The following is a 16,820-nucleotide window of genomic DNA, read 5'->3' as shown; positions in this document are numbered from 1 at the left end:
TTGTGGAACTGTGATTCCTGGGAGTGCATTCTGATGAAGAACATCAAAGCTAAGTGAATATTTATAATGCTATTTATGACTAATGTTGACTGCGCAACATGGCGGATATTTCTTTTGGCTGATTTGGGCTCTGAGCGCTGTTCTCAGATTATGCTTTTTCCGTAAACTTTTTTTGAAATCTGACACACTTCTCCTTAATGCAACCGCTGTATCTAAAGTTCCATACATAACATTTGAATTTTCATCATTTAAAATTTGTATTTCACATGGCTCTCTGCAATATCACTGCATGTTTTGGAACTACTGAACATAACACGCCAATGTAAAATAAGATTTTTGGATATAAATATGAACTTTACCAAACAAAACATGCATGTATTGTGTAACATGAAGTCCTATGAGTGTCACCTGATGAAGATCAAAGGTTAGTGATTCATTTTCTCTATTTGCTGGGTTTTTCTGTGAGTTGGTGGTGACCTAACAATCGTTTGTGGAGCTTTTGCTGTAAAGCATTTTTTAAATCAGACACTGCGGCTGGATTAATGAGAATGTTATCTTTAAAATGGTGCTTAATACTTGTATGTTTGAAAAATTTGATTTATGAGATTTCTGTTGATTTGTATTTTAGCGCCCTGTAATTTCATTGGCTGTTGGCGAGGGGTTCTGCTAGTCCTAGACAGGATAACTTTCCTGCAATACAGGAAATGTACAACATGTAGTGTATTTGAAGTTTAAAAAGGCTTCTGAAGTTTGTAATTTTCCCCTTACAAGAAATGCACCCTATCAACACCGACAAAAATGTCCATTAATTGCAATCCACATAATTTATATTTCCTGTTGCTGCAGGATTCATTTCCTGCTGTACCAAACTGGCTCAAATTAACATCCTACATCTGTACATCTTTCTATAATGGAAGCCATTCATTTGAAGCTTCACTGGATCATCATGATTCAGTTATAAATATTGTTAATGTCACTATCCGAAGTGTTTCAACACTCTCGAAAATTGGTCCACCAGACTGTTAATTTCAAGTTCAAGTTCATGTTCATTAACTAATATGAATAGGTTATGGGGTCAAGAGCGTCTAAAATGTATGATTGTGGCAGATTTTGTATCTGGTGACCTTGCCCTTGCACCTGGAGTATTTCTGAATGAAAAGTGGCAAAAGTGAAGTCACACACTATGGGTCTACAACACAGACTCTGACATATTCGTTGACCATTGTGCTCTTCTTCCTCCCGCTGAGCTCAGAACAACACAGTTAAATAGTTCAAGTGACAGTTATGTCTTGAATAGCAACGGCCAGGCCTAGAATTACCGGCCAATATGATAATCAATACCCCCCTTTTACCTTTAAACACGCTTCCAGCTGGAAGTCAATGTACAGGGGTTGTAAAGGAAACCAAAGCATGGCAGCAGCGTCTTGTAAAAGCATCCCCACGGTGGTTTGTCAAGAAGTATAATCCATAGTTGCTCTGCCTCCAGCTGGTTTCACAGCTGGGGAAATCACATGCGCCGAATACAAAAGGTGTAGACTTTACTGTGAAATTCTTACTTATGAGCCCTTTCCCAACAATGCAGAGTTAAAAAGTAAGAAAAAATAGCAGATACGAAAAAATGAAAATAGTAACATAATAATATAACAATAACGAGGCTATAGACAAGGAGTACCGAGTCAATGTGCAGGAGTACAAGGTTGTTGAGGTAATTGAGGTAAAATGTACAGTGCATGTAGGTAGGGGTAAAAGTGACTAGGAAATCAGGTTAGATAATAAACAGAGTAGCACTAGAATGTGTGTAAATTTTGTGGCGCCAATATGCAAGTGTGTGTGTGTTTTGTGTGTGTGTGGGCTTATGTAGTGTGTGAGTGTGTGTGTGTGTGTGTGTGTGTGTGTGTGTTAGTGTAGAATGTGTGACTGTGGGTAGATTCCATTGAGTGAGCCTAGAGCCAGTGCAAGGGGGTCAAGGCAAATAGTCAGGGTAGCCATTTGATTAACTGTTCAGCAGACTTATGGCTTGGGGGTAAAACTGTTCAGCCAGTCAAGATGCTCTCAATGGTGGAGCTGAATAACTTTGAGGATCTGCTGGCCAATGTCAAATATTTTCAGGCACCTGAGGGGGAAGAGGCGTTGTCGTGCACACTTTACAACTGTGTTGATATGTTTGGACCATGATAGGTGTGGACACCGAGGAACTTGAAGTTCTTGACCCATTCCACTACAGCCCTGTCGACGTGAATGAGGATCAGCTCTTTTGTCTTGCTGATGTTGTGTGAGAGGTTGTTTTCCTGGCATCACACTGCCAGGTCTCTGACCTCCTCCCTTTAAGCTGTGTCATTGTCGTTGGATAAACAGGCCTAGCACCATTGTGTCGTCTGCAAACTTACTGATGGTGGAGTCGTGGGTGAACAGGGAGTACAGGAGGCTGTTATGCACGCACCCCTGAAGGGGTCAGCATGGCAGATGTGTTGCTGCCTATCCTTACCACCTGGGGTGGCCCATCAGGAAGTCCAGGATTCAGTTGTGTTCAGTCCCAGGGTTCTTAGCTTAGCGATGAGCTTGGAGGAAACTATAGTGTTGAACGCTGAGCTGTAGTTAATGAACAGCATTCTCTTGTAGGTGTTCCTGTTGTCCAGGAGTGAAAGGGCACTGTGGACTGCAATAGAGATTGTGTCATCTGTGGAACTGTTGGGGCGGTATGCAAATTGGAGTGCGTCCAGGGTGTCTGGGATGATGGTGTTGATGTGAGACATGACCAGTCCTTAAAAGTATTTAATGGCTACAGATGTGACTGCTATGGGGCGATAGCCATTTTGACAGGTTACCTTGGCGTTCTTGGGCACAGAGACTATGGTGATCTGCTTGAAACATGTAGGTATTACAGACTGGGTCAGGGAGAGGTTAAAAATGTTTGTGAAGACAGTTGCCAGCTGGTCAGCGTGTGCTCTGAGTAGGTGTCCTTGTAATCCGTCTGGCCCTGCGGCTGCGGAGAATGTGAACACACAGTCATCCGGAAAACAGCTGGTGCTCTCATGCATGGTTCAGTGTTGACTGCCTCGCATTTAGCTTGTCTGGTAGGCTTGCGTCACTGGGCAGCTCGCACCTGGGTTTCCCTTTGTAATGTGATAGTTTGCAAGACCTGCTACATCCAACAAGCATCAGAGCCGGTGTAGTAGGATTCGGTCTTGGTCCTGTTTTGACACTTGTCTGGTTGATGTTTTGTCAGAGGACGTCCAGATTAGTGTGCCACTCTATACTTTAGCTCAGTGCAGATGTTGTCTGTTAGCCATCGTGTCTGGTTGGGATATGTACGTACGGTCACTGTGGGATGACGTTATCAATGCACTTATTAACAAAGCTGATGTGACTGATGTGGTAAACTCCTCAATGCCATTGGATGAATCCTGGGAACATATTCCAGGCTGTGCTAGCGAAACAGTCCTGTAGCTTAGAATCCGCTTAATCGGACCACTTCTGTATTGAGTGTGTCACTGGTACTTCCTGTTTGAGTTTTTGCTTGTAAGTAGAAAGCAGGAAGATATAGTTATGGTTAAATTTGACAAATGGATGGTGAGGGAGAGCTTAGTATAAGTCTCTGTGTGTGGAGTCAAGGCGATCTAGAGGCGATCTTTTTTTGCCACTAGTTGCACAGTTGACACGCTGGTTGAAATGAGATTTGAGTTTTCCTGCATTAAAATCACCGGTCACTAGGAGCACCGCCTCTGGGTGAGCATTTTCTTGTTTGCTTATGGCCCTATACAGCTCGTTAAATGTGGTCTTAGTGCCAGCATCGGATTGAGGTGGTAAATAGACAGTTATGAAAACTCTTGGTAAGTACCATGGTCTACAGCTTATCATGAGGTATTCTAACTCTTGCGAGCAGAACCTCGAGACTTCCTTAATTATAGGGATCGTGCGCCAGCTGTTGTTAACAAAGAGACACACACCCTCCCCTGAGTTTACCCAAAGCTGCCTTTCTGTCATGTCAATGTATAGAAAAAACAGCTAGATTTATATTTTTCATATCCTTCTTCAGCCACGACTCGGGGGAAATATAGGATGTTACAGTTCTTCAGATCACATTGATGGGATAGTCTCGAACGGAGCTCGTCCAGTTTATTCTCCAGTGATTGAATATTTGCCAATAGAACGGAGGGTAGAGACGGTTTATGCACTCTTCGATGTAGTCTCGTCAGGTATCCCACATGCCAGCCTCTATAGAACCGCCACCTCCTTCTCCTAGGGTCGGGATTTGGGCCTAGTCCGGGATAATCAATAGGTCCTCCTCCCCGACTCATTGAAGTAGAAATCCTCATCCAAATTGAATACAAAGTGCACCACACAGACTAAGTACAATGAAATGAATAAGGATACAGCAAAACATTATACAAAAAGGCAGTCATAAAAACATACAAACATCACAATTATAACATGGGGCATTTATGGGAGGTTTTCTACATAGGACCACAATGGACACCTGATTTTCCAAAATGTATCAGACTTCTCGTGCAAGTCAAAGGTAAGTTTCTCTAGGGGTAGAATAGCAGAAGCTTGAGAAATCCACATTATTGCAGATGGTCCTTCAGGTGTGGATCATAATAACAATATGCATTGTCTTGAACAGATGTTCAGAGTCAGGGTCAAACACAATGTTACAATCAAAGTAGAGCAAATATACATTCAGTGAAAAAGCTAATTGTCTACTCAAGATCTTCTGGATGTGTAAATGAATATCATTCCAATAAGACTGGATTCTGCTACAGTACCACAATACGTGCATGAAGGTGCCAGTATCCTGTTTTTTTAAACATAAATGGGATGCATTGGAAAACATTCTGTGAAGGCAGGCCGGTGTAAAGTAGGTTCTATGAAAAAATGTGACACTTAGTTATTGTATGCTTATGGAGGTGCAGATTTGGCAAAGAGACCCCTCCTAAATCCTTATGATTAATTAGTTTGGTAAATTTGGTTATAGGTTTCTTATTGTTCCAGATATATTTAGATATTGGCATTCATTTTCTGAAAACTGAAGAACTGAGATAGATGGCAGGGGATATTTTGGAATAGCTCATTAAGATGAGGAAGGATATTCACCCTGACAACATTAATCCTGTCAAAAAGAGAGTTTGGTAGGGTAGACCAGTTAATCTGGTCCTGTTTTATCTGTGAGCAAAGGCATATAATTTGAAGTGAACATGTCTTTAAGATTAGGAGTAACATACTGTATATGCCTAAATATTTTAAGCCCGTTCAGTCAATTGGAATGGAGATATCATTTCTAAAGTGATTGTAGAGAGGATATTCAAAGGTAAAGCCATGGATTTATCCACATTAATTTTGTACCCTGCAGTAATGATCTCCATTACTGCAGTGACAGAGGTCTCTGGTTTAGACATGCATAAAAGCACATCATCAGCAAATAATTCAATTCTATGCTCTTCGTTACCCATAGAGATGCCCCTGATGTTATTACTATACCTTATTGCCTCAGCCAGCGGTTCTATGACTAACGAGAACAGAGCAGGAGATAAAGGACAGCCTTGACGACAGCCCCTACTGATAGGAAATCTTTCTGATAATTTACCATTTGTGTTAACTGCCGCTGATGGGTCAGAATAAAGTAATCTTACTCAATTAATAAAATGGTCACCCAGATTAACTTGATCTAATACAGCAAACAAGAATTTCCACTCAACTCTATCGAAGGCCTTTTCGGCATTGAGAGCGATAATGTGTGCTAAGGTGGTATATTATGTTCAAAGTACGTCTCACATTGTCCTTTCCTAATCTGGATTTGACAAAGCCCATCTGATCAGGTTTAAGGAGGTCTGGAAGTATGACCTCCAACCTGCGTGCAAGTGTCTTAGCGACTATTTTAAAAACTCCTAGCAAACTGAAATGTCTTAACAAAGAGCAGTTTAATGGGTTTTTGTCCTTTTTTAGTATCAGGCTAATGGATGCAGTTTTCCAGGACTCTGGTATGATGTCTCTTTCAAACATATAATTTAGAGCAGGCATAAAGATATGCCCTATCTCAGGCTAGAACTTCTTGTAGAACTCTGCAGAGAAGCCGTCTAGGCCGGGTGCCTTGCCAGAAGGCATTGCCTTAGTTTCGCAAACCTCTTCAGGAGTAAAGGGAGCATTTAGTCTATTTCTATGTTCATCTGATATAGTGGGAAAGATTCTTATTCAAATATGTTGTAATTTCGTCATTATACTTGTACATTGTGAAGTATAAAGAGATTTATAGAAGTCACAAAACATATTATTGATAAACAAGGGATCATAAGAAGTGGAGCCATCTGCCATCCTTATCGACTTAATCTTTCATTCTGTTTTTTAAGTTGATGTGCAAGTAGATGGCTTGGATGGTTACCGAATACATAATATTTTTGCTTGCTAAAAAAAATACTTTTGTGGACATGATTTCTATGCTACAAATTGGCTTTAGCACAAGCTAGTGAATTCCAATTCACCTGGGTTGGTTGTTGTTTACTTCAGCCTCCATTTTTTCTCTATTCCCATTCTAAGCTTCTTAATCAGACAGGCTAGGGAAATGATATAACCCCTTATGGTTGCTTTAGCAGCATCCCAGATAGTTGCAGCTGAGACAGGAGAGAGTTGATTGTCGAGCCAGTAATGCGATAGATAAATTATCTTTTATCACAGAGCAGAATCCTTCATTGTTAAGCAGAGACGTTTTAAAGTCTCCATTATCTAGTTTTGGGGATTGTTTTGCCAATTTCAATATCTATATACACTGGGGCATGGTCAGAAATGACTAAAACCAACAGCACATGACTGGACAACATGCATGTAAGTAGAGGACATAAAAAATATGAATTATGGGGTCAAGAGTGGAAAGTATAATCTCTGACATTAGAATTTAGCTCTCTAATATATATATATATATATATATATATATATATATATATATATATTTATTTATTAGGACTAGGGTCTATTTTTCTCCATTTCCGCCTGACTGACATGCCCAAAGTAAACTGCTTGTTGCTCAGGCCCTGAAGCCAGGATATGCATATAATTGGTACCACTGGAAAGAAATCACTGAAGTTTGTAGAAATGTTAAAATAATGTAGGAGACTATAACACAATAGATATGGTAGGAAAAACCACCAATAATATATTTTTTGAGAGCACATGCTCATCCATAAGAATTTAGAGGGATTTTTTTTATCCAGCTCCCAGTATGCAATTCCTATGGCTTCCACTGGATGTCAGTAGTCTTTGTTCAAGGTTTCAGGCTTGTTTCTTCCCAAATGAGGAATAATTATGAGAGTTTTAGTACTGGGACTCGGAGTTGGAAATCAGACTGTGCGCGAGCGATGAAGAGGACGCACACCTGCTAATATCGCTTTCCTATTGAACATACTTCTTTCCGTATGAAATATTATAGTTTAATTACATTTTAGGGTACCTGAGGATTAAACAGAAAAGTATATGTCCTAACCGACTTGCCAAAACTATAGTTTGTTAACAAGAAATTTGTGGAGTGGTTGAAAAATGAGTTATAATGACTACAACCTAAGTGTATTTAAAAACTTCCGACTTCAGTTGTATATGCGGTTCACGTCCATTAACTGACTATGTGGGCACCCTAATAACGTAACTAGCAGCCTTCAAGGATCTGGGTTCTTTGCTGCTGTTGAGTCGATATTGTCCTGGTAGAAGGTGAGCGCAGACTGAGGGTTGTCAAATGGGTGGCTAGATATGAAGATATGTAATGTAGGCAGACCAGAATTGCTCTGGCAGGGCGACCAGGCTGTGGTTTGGCGTCCTGTCAATGACTGGGGGCCTGTGAAACGTCTCTCGGCCGAGGACGTCTTGCACCCCTTCTGGGATTCGAACCACATGTATGTTCTGTCTCCGGGAAAGGTTTTCCTCTCCATTTAGACCAGCTATTGCCAATGGGTGAGCGCAATGCCGTCGGGGGAACGCCAAATAAAAATGTGATTAATATTTATTTATTTTTTATTTAATATATATATATTTTTTCTTCACATTTTCAAACAGTCCGTTTATATTTTCCAACGGGGCTGTACATTTTGGTGAGATTTTTTCTCACCTGAGTAGCCTTGTGTCACTGTCCAAAATATAATTAAACCATCTAGTGTTCAGTGAAATAACAACACAATGTCAAATACAGGTAGCCTAGTCAAATAATTAACATCCAATCACATGAACTGTTTCTCTCTCACAGGAATGCCACTAAAACGGTCTGTATGTAGCCAAATATAGCTGCTGCTCATTCCGTTTGCTCGAAAACTGATAAATTGTCAAAAAAAGTAAAGCCCGCGATGGACACATACCAGCTCTACTGGTAGTACTGCTACAACCAGCAGTACTACACCTGCACCTGTCGATGACACAAGTTGTCCTGCTTCCACAAGCACATCCAATGCTAGCATCAGTAATTCTAGTTGTGAATCTGATGCAGCCGAATAGCTACTGCCCCCTTATCCGGGAAAGCACCGAACAACAGAGAGGGATGTTGGACCATCGAAGAGGCACAAATATGATGAGAACTACATTGATTTGGGGTTCACTTATATTGGGGCTTTCCTCAGCCACAGTGTGTTATATGTTACTCTTACAACTTGATTAAACCTTCTTGCAGACATTTAAAAACAAAACCTAACAATTTGAAAAATAAGCCACAGGAGTTTTTTGAGCGAGAATTAAGACAACATTTGAGTAGTAAGACAGGTATAAAAGCAACAGATACCATTAATAAGAAGGGGCTCGAAGTATCTTACAGGGTGAGCTACCGAGTGGCTAGGACAGATAAGCCCCATACTATTGTGGAGGACTTAATCCTTGCTGCTGCCACGGATATGGCTGGGACAACGCTGGGGGAAAAGGCCAAAAAAACTATACAGACAATGTCTTCATCAAACAACACTGTCTCATGACGCATCAGTGACATGGCAGGAGATGTTTTGAAACAATTACTGCTTTGCATACACGCCAGTAAATTCTATGCATTACAGCTGGATGAGTCAACAGACGTGGCGGGCCTGGCACAGCTCCTGGTATATGTCCGTTACGGTTATGGGGGGTCAATTAAGAAAGACATCCTCTTCTGTAAACCACTGGAAACCAGGACAACAGGAGAGGATATTTTTATAGTACTGTACAGCTTTGTGACATCAAATGGACTTTGATGGTCAAGATGTGTTTGTATCTGTAGTGATGGCGCAGAAGCCATGACAGGGAGACATACTGGAGCGGTAACGCTCGTGCAAGCAGTTGCTCCTGACGCCACTTGGGTACACTGCAGAATCCACTGAGAGGCTCTTGCTGCCAAAGGAATGCCTGACAGCTTGAAATACGTTTTGGACACTACAATGAAAATGGTTAACTTTGTTAAAGCAAGGACCCTGAACACTCGTGTATTTTCTGCACTATTCAATGATATAGGCAGCGACCATGTAATGCCTTTACAACATACAGAGGTGGGCTGGTTATCAAGGGGCAAAGTATTGACAAGTTTTTTTGATTGAGAAATGAGCTTAAAGTTTTCTTTACTGACCATAAATTTCACTTGTCTGACCGCTTGCATGATGATGAGTTTCTCACACGACTGGCCTATCTGGGTGATGTTTTTTCTTGCCTGAATGATCTGAATCTAGGATTACAGGGACTCTCCGCAACTATATTCACTGTGTGGGACAAAATTGAGGCTTTGATTAAGAAGTTGGAGATCTTCGCTGTTTGCATTAACAAGGACAACACACAGGTCTTTCCATCATTGTATGATTTTTTATGTGCAAATGAACTCAAGCTTACGGACAATGTCAAATGTGATATAGCGAAGCACCTGTTTGAGTTGGGTGCTCAATTACGTAGGTACTTTCCCGAAACGCATGCCACAAACAACTGGATTCATTATCCCTTTCATGCCCTGCCTCCAGTCCACTTACCGATATCTGAACAAGAGAGCCTCATCGAAATTGCAACAAGTGGTTCTATGAAAATTGAATTTAATCAGAAGCCAATGCCAGATTTCTGGATTGGGCTGTGCTCAGAGTATCCTGCCTTAGCAAATCGCTCTGTTAAGACACTGATGCCCTTTGCAAACACATACCTATGTGAGAGTGGATTCTCGGCCCTCACTAGCATGAAAACTAAATGCAGGCCAAGAGTGTGCAAAGATGTCATCAAGGCAAAGGGTAGCTATTTGAAGAATCTCAAATATAAAATATTTTTTGTTTAACACTTTTTTGGTTACTACATGATTCCATATGTTTTATTTGATAGTTTTGATGTCTTCACTATTATTGTACAATGTAGAACATAGTAAAAATTAAGAAAAACCTTTGAATGAGTTGTTGTTCTAAAACTTTTGAACGGTAGTGTACTAAAAAAGTTGCATTCAGCTCAAAAAAATAAACAAAATAGCACTATTGGTCACGTAAAACGTCTTCTATTCCCTCCAGCGCAATTTCTTACTGCTTAACACGTTGACGCCATTCCTTTACACCCTGTAATTCACTGTTGAGATTAAGTTGGCACTATGTTCCCATTGGCACAGGAATAACTGTAGCCATAAAACTGTCCAGACTGGCCGCCGACCAGTGGCAAAATCACAATGGATAGGCCTAAAAAATGGTAACTTAGTTCCCAAACAGGAGCAATTGTTCCGCAAACTGTGCTGAAAGTAGGCCAAATAGTTCCTTCCTTTGTGCGTAATTTAAAAACACATCTTCAGGGAAAATACCTGTATAGAATTCACTTTGACTACCACCCAGCTTGACACAAGCATAAACCGTGTGACTTGACGCCTGGGTTTTCAATAAAAAAAACTATCCTTACAAAAAAAGGACATTAAAAAAATCTGGTTAAAAGAACACATGAAAAACACATGGTTTCCGCACGTGTAAACAAATCACGTGAAAAATGTCATGTGAAAAAAAAAGTTCATTTCACGTGTCATTTTTAGAATTCAGAAGTGATGTTTCACATACATTTTTAACGTGAACAAATCACCAATCAGACACGGTTGTTTTCTCCCCTCAGCATCCTACTAAGTATCTTAACAGAACTTGGCTCTGGTGGTGTATCCCATTTTTCGCATGGCTGTGTTATGACTGGTGAGAGGGGCATTTTTCTATAATGTAGGTAATTTCCATTATCACTCAAAAGATCCAAGGGCCAAGCTTAACAGAGCCAAGACTTTGGCAACTGAACAAGAATAACAAGTGATCAGTCAAAGCTGAGAAAATGGGGTGGAGAATGGGCTGGAGAATGACACCAAGGACTTGGCTAATCTTTACTTCCGAATATCTATTGGCACTTCGGCACTCAGAGAGGGGTTGGAGACTGTCTCTATAGTCTAGAAATGACTTGACCTTTTATAGAGACCTGAAATATATTATCAATCAATATGGATGGAAATGAAGAGACTGAATGTATACAGTACTAGTTAGGACATTGTCCCTTACATTGACCTCTCTACGCTGACTCGGTGAGTGAGTTTATAAAGAAGTGCATTGGTTGTTCCCACTGTGACTATTTAAACCTACCCTAACCATATACCGTGGATGGATGGCGGCATTTGCGCAAAACTGAAAGTGCGATCCACCGCATATAACCATGGAAAGAGGTCTGGAAAAATGGCTGAATATAAACAGTGTAGTTATTCCCTCCGTAAGGCAATCAAACAAGATAAATGCTGGTACAGGGACAAGGTGGTGTTGCAATTCAACGGCCCAGACACAAGACGTATGTGGCAGGGTCTACAGGAATTCAGACTAAAAAAACAAAAACAGCCAAGTCATGGACACCGACGTCACGATTCCAAACAAACTAAACACCTTCTTTGCCTGCTTTAAGGATAATACAGTGCCACCGTTACGGCTCTAACAAAGACTGCGTCCCCCCCCTCCTTCGCCATGGCTGACGTGAGTAAGACATTTAAGCTTGTTAACCTTCGTAAGGCTGCTGGCCCAGACGGCATCCCTAGCCGCGTCCTCGGAGCATGCTCAGACCAGCTGGCTGGTGTGTTTATGGACATATTCAATCTCTCCCTATCCCTGTTTGTTGCCCCCACATGCTTCAAGATGGCTGCCATTGTTCCTGTACCCAAAAAAGCAAAGATAACTGAACTAAATGACTAAATGACCCCGTAGCACTCACTTCTGTCTTCATGAGGTGCTTTGAGAGGCTAGTCAAGGATCATATCACCGCCAGCTTATCAGCCACCCTAGACTCACTTTAGTTTGCATACCGCCCCAAAAGGTCCACAGATGATGCAATCGCTATCACAGTGCACACTCCCCCTTCCCATCTAGACAAAAATAATACCTATGTAAGAATGCTGTTCATTGACTACAGCTCAGCATTCAACACCATAGTACCCTCCAAGCTCATCATCAAGATCAACCCCGCACTGTGCAACTGGATCCTGGACTTTGACCGGCCGCCCACCGGTGGTGAAGGTAGGAAACATCTCCAGTTCGCTGACCCTCAACACTGGGGCCCCACAAGAGTGTGTGCTCATCCCTCTCCTGTTCTCCCACAACTGTGTGGCCATACATGCCTCCAACAAAGGAGGTGATCGTGGACTTCAGGAAACAGCAGAGCGAGCCCCCCCTATCCACATCGAAGGGACCACAGTGGAGAATGTGGAAAGTTAAGTTCCTGGGCGTACACATCACAGGCAAACTTAAAATGGTCCACTGACAGAGACCGTGTGGTGAAGAAGGTGCAACAGCGCCTCTTCAACCTCAGGAGGCTGAAGAAATTTGGCTTGTCACCCAAAACCCTGACAAACTTTTACAGATGCACAATCGAGAGCATCCTGTCAGGCTGTATCACAACTGCACCGTCCTCAACCGCAAGGTTCTACAGAGGGTAGTGCGGTCTGCACAACGCATCACCGGGGGCAAACTACCTGCCCTCTATGACACCTACAGCACCCAATGTCACAGAAAGGCCAAAAAGATAATAAAGGACAACAAACACCCGAGCCACTGCCTGTTCACACCTCTATCATCCAGAAGGCGAGGTCAGTACAGGTGCATCAAAGCTGGGACCGAGAGATTAAAAAACAGCTTCTATGAAGGCCACCAGACTGCTAAACAGCCATCACTAACTCAGAGAGCCTGCTGCCTACAATGAGACCCAATCACTGGCCACTGTAATAAATGGATCACTAGTCACTTTAAACAATGCCACTTTAAATAATGCCACTTTAATAATGTTTACATATCTTACATTACTCATATCACATGTATTTACTGTATTTTATACCATCCACTGCACCTTGCCTATGCCGCTCAGCCATCGCTCATCCATATCCTTATATGTACATATTCTCATTCACCCCTTTAGATTTGTGTGTATTAGGTAGTTGTCCTCCTCTGAGGAGCCTCCACTGATAGTTAGTACCTTGAACTTCATCTCTTTCTCTTATTGATTATTTTGCATGCATGCGCTTGACCATATTGATATTCCCCCAGCTAGCTCATTGATGCACATTCCCTACTGGGTCATTCAGTCATTCAGTAGACTTCTCATCCTCTGTCATTGATGCCCACTGACCCACTTCAGAATCAACCCCAACCTTTAATCAACTGTTTCCTTGGCGACGGTCCATCTGTCCTTTGCTCACCCTTGCATCACTTTTCAAATGGTTGAGCTCTGAGTAACGTTGGGACCAGGGCCAAAGGGCACTCTACGGCCACTCAGCTAACCACCCTGCGTTTACATCACGTCAGGAATCTGGGTTAATTCCCAAATGGCACACTCGTTCCTATGTACTGCACTACTAACTCATAGGGCTCTGGTCAAAAGAAGTGCACTATATAGGGAATAGGGTGCCATATGGAACACAACTCTGATTTAGCCATTCAGGAAGCCATGGCTGAGAGAAAATTAAGAGTTCCATGTGTGAGTGGTGTAAATGTAATGCTCGCCTGCCTGCGTGTCTCAGTATATAAAACCACATGAACCACATTAAACTCAAGGCAGGCCAATGTCCTCATGCTGCTCTTCGTGTGTATACAGTGTTTCTGACATATCAAAATGTTTTAAATGTCTTAGAATACAAATGAGAGTAAATCTACACTGTAGGTGGTATATATGGGAACCTGCTGACCTTATTATTCTTTCTGAGGTAGGAGCTTTGAGTAACCAATTTGGACACTGGGGACACACACATTCCTCTTTGAGGTTGCTGGTGTGGTGTTCGTATTGTTAATATAGGACAGACAGCCGCTTGCTCAGCCAGATGCTTCATCTGTTATTCAGTTTGGTGAGGAAGGCAGCATAGAGCTAGGTCTGAAGAAGCTGAGATTAGAGGACATTACGAGTGGAAGCCCCAGGTGCCAGCTTGGTGTCTGTTACATCTGCTGCATGTTTCAAATCAGCTACTCTTTTATGTTCAATTAATAATGGCGGTCCACAAACAAAAAGACTTCCCCAATATACACAGAGCTTTGAAAGAACAATATACGCATGAGTGTCTGATTACCAGACAGACGCTCCCTCATAACAAAGGAAGGCCTCGAGTTGGCAACCTTGTTCTATTTTGCAGTATAGAAAATTGGCATTTTACATCAGTACCCCTTGATTGTACTGTGCATGAACTCTGGTTCCTCAAGAGGTGCTTGAAGCAAACGGAGGTTCCGCAAAGTAAGATAATACATAAGTCAATAATAGATGTCGAAGGTTGGTGTTGAATAAAAGGACAGGCCCTGTGATGAAGCCTGTACTCCAAATGGCTGGTTGGTAACATGTACGTGTCAACTCATAGCACTTCTCGAAGACGCTCGTCAATCTGTCAATTCCCTCTATTTGAATGATGATAGTATTTTCACAACCTGATGAACCAGCCTAGTGAATGCCGTAGTTTTTTGTCAAATACGTCACTCGTAAAATCTATCATGTTTCAAACAGGAGCCTACCTCTCTTGCCCTAACAAGTATTGCTGTGTCAAATGTACCAAAATGGTCCATAAATATATGTGCAAAAAAAAAAACTAGATTCTCAGTGGAACCAGACCAACAGTATTGCATGGTAGCATTTATGATGAGGGTCAGGTGTGGTGATATCTTGGCTCATCAATTCCTCGGGGCTTCTGAGGGGATCCTGTACTGTTTAAGATGGAAGCTGAGCTCAACACATGATAATCACAAACAGTGAGAGGAATGTTGATAGTTTCTGTAACTACATCAGCCTTACCTCCTGACAACAACCACCCAAGTCATAGACTATTTTCTCTGCTGCCGTGCATCAAGTCTGACATCAACAGGCTCTGAACAGGTTCTATCCCCAAGCAAAACGACTGTTAAATAGCTAACAAACTGAGTTAACCTTTTATCTTTATTGACCTTTTAATTCAATCTTTGCACTGTCTCTATGCACACTCACAGAGCTCTACACACTGTCTCTATGCACACTCACAGAGCTCTACACACTGTCTCTATGCACACTCACAGAGCTCTACACACTGTCATTCCAACACACACGCACAAACACTCACGCCATCATTTTCTCACTCACACATAATATGCACATACATTTATACTAACCGTGCACACCCGCACATCCACTCACACACAAGTTGATGCCACTCTGTTTGTCTTATAATCCTGTTGCCTAGTCACCTTACCCCTATACATATCTACCTCCATCACTCCAGTATCCCTGCACATGTAAATATGGTATTGGAACTGACTTTTTAAATATTTCCTGTAGATAGCATACTTACTTACTTACTTTATAGTGTATTTCATATTTCCTATTCTTATTTGTCCTGTTTTTTTCTAGTAATACATTGTTATCGATTATTGCATTGTGTTTTGATTTTGAAAGAAAGGCATTTCACTGTACTTGTGCATATGACATTAAAACTTGAAACAATGCTTATTTGAAGATACTCCAAGAAAGCAAAGAAACAAAAGATCGATCTAAAATTTAATTTGTCAATTTAGTGAACAATGAAATGGGTCTGAACATCACTTGGAAAGTATTAGAAATTGCATTATATCAGCTTGAAATTAATTGGGACAGATTGTAGGGTAGTAACCCTCGCTGCTGTGCTCAGTTGAGGACCTGGCTTGGAAAACATGCAGAGTTGGGAAAACCCTCAAATCAAATGTGACAAACCCATCAAATTGATTAACAGCAACATACCATATAATGTATGTGCACTCCACTTCGGTTAAATCACAGAAAAGAAAACACAGCAAAGAGTTGTAATATCTGTTTTTCTTCAAGTTGCAATGACCTGTCGGTGAAAGAGGAAATGAATGTCTTTATAGGGTGCCAACTGGGACACAGACATACTACACACAGGACTCATGTCTCACCTTGCCTGTTTGGGAGGTAACAGCTTTATCACACAGCCCCTTTGCTTTCATAACTCAACGCTGTGAGGAAATAAGTGTCCAGCCCACTATGGTGTAGGTTTAATGACAACAGATGAAGTGGCATTGTAGTATGTGTTTGTAATGTACGACCTCAGTCATAAATAAAGTGGGCTATACAGCGGACCTTAGAAAAAACCTAATCAAATTGATAACACGGATTGCATTTTTAAGGTCAGACTCACTCAAGAGGCAGAGGACAGGGAATAAAGATTTGGAGTTTGTATTATTTTCACCTGACTGGAGAGTCAAGGTAATGATCCTGATTGCCAGAAATCTCTTAGCTAAATCAAGGCACCTCAAGTATGACATAATGTATTTATTTGACCCAGGTCTGGATGATACCTGGGGATCCTCGCAAAGAGCGACAGTTCCATACAGCCTTGCAACTAGAGACCTCTGTCAGCACCAAGGACCATAAAACAC

This window comes from Oncorhynchus clarkii, chromosome 4, assembly GCF_045791955.1.
Source record: "Oncorhynchus clarkii lewisi isolate Uvic-CL-2024 chromosome 4, UVic_Ocla_1.0, whole genome shotgun sequence".
In the NCBI taxonomy this organism is placed as follows: domain Eukaryota; kingdom Metazoa; phylum Chordata; class Actinopteri; order Salmoniformes; family Salmonidae; genus Oncorhynchus; species Oncorhynchus clarkii.
Note: the sequence above shows the minus strand (reverse complement) of the source record.